We start from the raw sequence: 4413 nt of genomic DNA on the forward strand, positions 1-4413 counted from the left end.
CACTTTAGCTGTTGTTGTCCCTTTAGCTCTCGCTTCTCTTTACCTTCATTTCGCATCACTTTTGGAATTCTGAAGTTGGGTACACGTCTCTCACACTTACCCCAACTTCCACAGTTTTTTACAGCGCAAAAAATCAACATTTTGGCGGGGTTTAACAGGTAGGAAAGTAGGCGTTTCTTGCATTAATAACATATACTGCAAGTTACGGATGTCCTCCAGATGGATTGAGCGGCTCCGTGCGTCAAGCCCTATGACCCAGTGACCTTACGTGCACCCCCCCCCCCCCCCCACCCCTTATAAAGAACATGAGAACGTGATCATTGATCCCCTTTATTCATTGGTACAGATGTTCCAACAGTTTATTGTCAAATATCCGATGTTACCAGACATAAACATGGGACCCGGATGCTGTGGAAGATATATCCTTTCATTTTCCACCAGCGGGCCTGCAACAGGATTTATTTTTCAAGCAGGTATCAACCTTCACCTCCCCGGCAGCGCAGTGTTGTCGACATGTTCCTTTTTGAAATGCGCATACTTCCTCTGGTCACAAATAATAATGTGTTAATTGAACTAGCGACGATCTTAGACACGGATATAAGAGAGGAAAGTAAAACTATTCTGACAAAGTTCCGAGGGTCGAATGGCCGATTACTGTGTGTGTGTGTGTGTGTGTGTGTGTGTGTGTGTGTGTGTGTGTGTGTTAGTGTGTGTGTTAGTGTGTGTGTGTGTGTGCGTGCGCGTGTGCGTGTGTGCGTGTGTGTGTGTGTGTGTGTGTGTGCGTGCGCGCGCGCGTGTGTGTGTGTGTTAGTGTGTGTGTGTGTGTGTGTGTGTGTGTGTGTGTGTGTGCGTGCGCGTGTGCGTGTGTGTGTGTGTGTGTGTGCGTGCGCGCGTGTGTGTGTGTGTGTGTGTGTGTGTGTGTGCGTGCGCGCGCGCGCGCGCGTGTGTGTGTGTGTGTGTGTGTGTGTGCGTTAGTATGTGTGTGTGTGTTAGTGTGTGTGTGTGTGTGTGTGTGTGTATCTTTGGTCATTGAATGGAGGCGTTGAGGAGGTTGGGTTGGTGGGGATGGTGTGAGCGGATAACGAGTACTTGAGCAGAATGTGCTGGAGAACAAATGTATGTGTTCACATTGGGAATGTGCTCGTCTATTTACAATTCAGGGCAATGAACGAAGCAATCCGGAAAGTGCAGTCTCATTTCTAACTGAACAAATATATGTGGAGAGCATGATATTCTGCAAAGGGAAGAAATGCTGTATATAATAATAGAGTTGTGGATTGAGAAGAAGGATGCACGCGTATAGAACAGGACATAGAGTAGTTCATAATATGGCCATGGAAATGGAAGATGGAGATTATGCCCGCAAGTGAGACAAAAACGCTGGAGAAACTCAGCAGGTGAGGCAACATCTACGGAGCGAAGGAAACAGGCGACGTTTCGGGTTCGAGAACCTCTTCAGACTGATGTGTGTGTGTGTGTGTGGGGGGTGGGGAGAAGAAAGGATGAGGCAGGGATACTGGGAGGTAGTGAACTGGAGCTGGAAACCAACAAGATGGAAGTGCAGGGAAGTCCCGAGAAAGCAAACGTCTTTGCGGCTCATTCTTAAACAATCCCGCAAGTGAGATGTGTTGCACCTTGGGAGGTTAAACTTTAGGGTTAATCGAGCTGATTTACACATATTGGGGTCCAACTACGGAGCTCCTTAGAAGCAGCAAAACGTTTATAAAGCAATAACGAAGGCGTAAGATATGTTTAGCTCCATCACTCGTTAGCATTCAGTGTAAGCTCACTCTGGTAGAACGTTAGTTCGCACGCACTTGGAACATTTTGTGCATCTCTAGTGTCCACATTGCGGGAAGCATATGGTGACATTGGAGAGTGTTCAGAAGATATTAAACACAATACTGAGTGACTGCAGCCGATATTACTGAGGAGGTGGTACTTTGGATGCTGAAGGTGGATACGTCACATGGACCTGATTGACGGTAACCTGGGCTTCTGAAATTGTAGGTGTAGAAATTGTAGCGGCATTAGTGGTCGTCTTTCAAGCAATACTACATTCAGGAATGGTTCCAGAGGATTGAGAAATCCCAAACATGCCTCTACTGTGTAGAAATTAACGATGCAAACGAAATACAAATATAACCCAGTTCGTCTGAGTTTTGCGGTTGGTAACGGTTTAGATTCCAGTATTAAGGATGAGGTTTCCAAGTGCTTAGAACTGCATGATAAAATAAGCCGAAGTCATCATCGTTTTGGGAAGGGGAGACCTTGCCTGACAATTATGTCGGAGTTATTTGATGAGGTAACAAGGAAAGACAAATGACGGTCAGTGGTTGTTGATTCCATGGATTTTCAGAACGTCTTTGCTAAGGTGCCACACATGATAGGACTCCCACTGCACCTAGCAGAGGCAAGTTAGGAGCACGGAAAAGAGATAGGTTGAGTGGCAGCGGCATTTTCTAGTTGGCTGCACGTAATGTGTGAGTGCTGCAGAGGTCAGTGTTGGATCCGCTAGTTTTCAAGGTATATGTTAGTGAATTCGATGGGAGACTTGATGGCTTTGTGGCCGTTCGCGGATAACATTAAGGTAGGTGGAGGGAGGGGGAGGTGACGCGGGGAAGCAGGGAGACAGCAAACGGGCTCGCTTTGGTACAATAAATAAACTCTTCGACTTCTTTTCGATTAGGATTCAGAAATCCGAGGTGGATTTGGTGGATTTGGTAGGATATTAATTTGCAGTTTGAAACAGCGATACGTAAGGGGAATGAAAGGCCACCATTAAGTTCGATGGGACTACAATGGAAAAGCACAGATGTAATATGAGGCCACATTTGGAACATTGCGAACAATGAATCTATTGCAAGACATTGGGTATTTTCAAGCCGGAGATGGATATGGTCCTGTTTCGGAAGGGCATCAAACACTATGCAGAGGAGGCAGGAGAATGGGATTGAGAGGGAAAATAGATCCGCCATGGTTGAATTGTGTAGTAGACTCGATGGGCAGAATGGCCTAAGGCGGCTCTGATGTCTTATGATATTATGGTCTGATGCTTCGTCTCATAACACTCTGACAATCCCATCACAACGTTGTTCAGACCTTGAAGGAAATTCCGCTCCCAGAGAAGAGATCAGTTTTAAATCACCTCCCTGCCAATGCTGTCAGCTGAGGGCTATGTGAATACATATACATATACGTACCAGTAGTGAAAGAATACACCCCTGCACCCAGCCATCCTTCTGCAGACGGCTGAGACATAAGCAATACTCCAAAAGCGGTGAAAAGCGTGATGAACATCTTCTGCGATGTTCCTTGGTCAGGATGGGACGCGAAGAAGGAAGTGTGGAATCGTGCCTGAGGTGCTGCTGTATATATTAAGTGATGTGGTGTCGTGTGTTGTCGGAATTGGCCAGTTGATGTTGGGCGTGTGTTTGGAGACGGGGTTGAACCTGCCACTAATCTGAGTCCAAGAAGGAACTGCAGATGCTGGAAAATCGAAGGTACACAAAAAAAGCTGGAGAAACTCAGCGGGTGCAGCAGCATCTATGGAGCGAAGGAAATAGGCAACGTTTCGGGCCGAAACGGGTATGAAGAAGGGTTTCGGCCCGAAACGTTGCCTATTTCCTTCGCTCCATAGATGCTGCTGCACCCGCTGAGTTTCTCCAGCTTTTTTGTGTACCTACTTATCTGAGTCCGTTGTGTTGCTGGATGGATCATTCTGATGTTTGTTATGTCCAGAATTACATAACGGGACTGCGGGTCCATCCCCAGCTGACTGGTCTGGAGGAGATCAAACTGTTTTTGTAACAAACTTGTGGGTCTCATGCTGTGCTACTAAAACATGGATGGAGCTAACTGTTGGCAACAGTGTGCGGGCCAACATTAAAGATAATCCAATCTATCTCACATCGTCTCTAAAACTGCCGCAAAAGAAGACCTGTCACTGCATGTGTATCAGAAGGAAGATGTGAATCATCTGGAGTATTGTGGACTACACCTGAAGTATTGTGTACAGTTTTGGTCTCCTAATTAGAGGAAGGACATCCTTGTGATTGAGGCAGTGCAGCGTAGGTTCACCAGATTGATCCCTGGGATGGCGGGACTGTCATGTGAGGAAAGATTGAAAAGACTAGGCTTGTATTCACTGGAGTTTAGAAGGATGAGGGGGTATCTTATAGAAACATATAAAATTATAAAAGGACTGGACAAGCTAGATGCAAGAAAAATGTTCCTAATGGTGGGCGAGTCCAGAACCAGGGGCCACACAGTCTTAGAATAAAGGGGAGGTCTTAAAACTTAGGTGAGAAAAAACCTTTTCACCCAGAGAGTTGTGAATTTATGGAATTCACTGCCACAGAGGGCAGTGGAGGCCAAATCACTGGATGGATTTAAGAGAGAGTTAGATAGAGC

Source organism: Amblyraja radiata, chromosome 15 (assembly GCF_010909765.2).
Source record: "Amblyraja radiata isolate CabotCenter1 chromosome 15, sAmbRad1.1.pri, whole genome shotgun sequence".
Classification (NCBI taxonomy): domain Eukaryota; kingdom Metazoa; phylum Chordata; class Chondrichthyes; order Rajiformes; family Rajidae; genus Amblyraja; species Amblyraja radiata.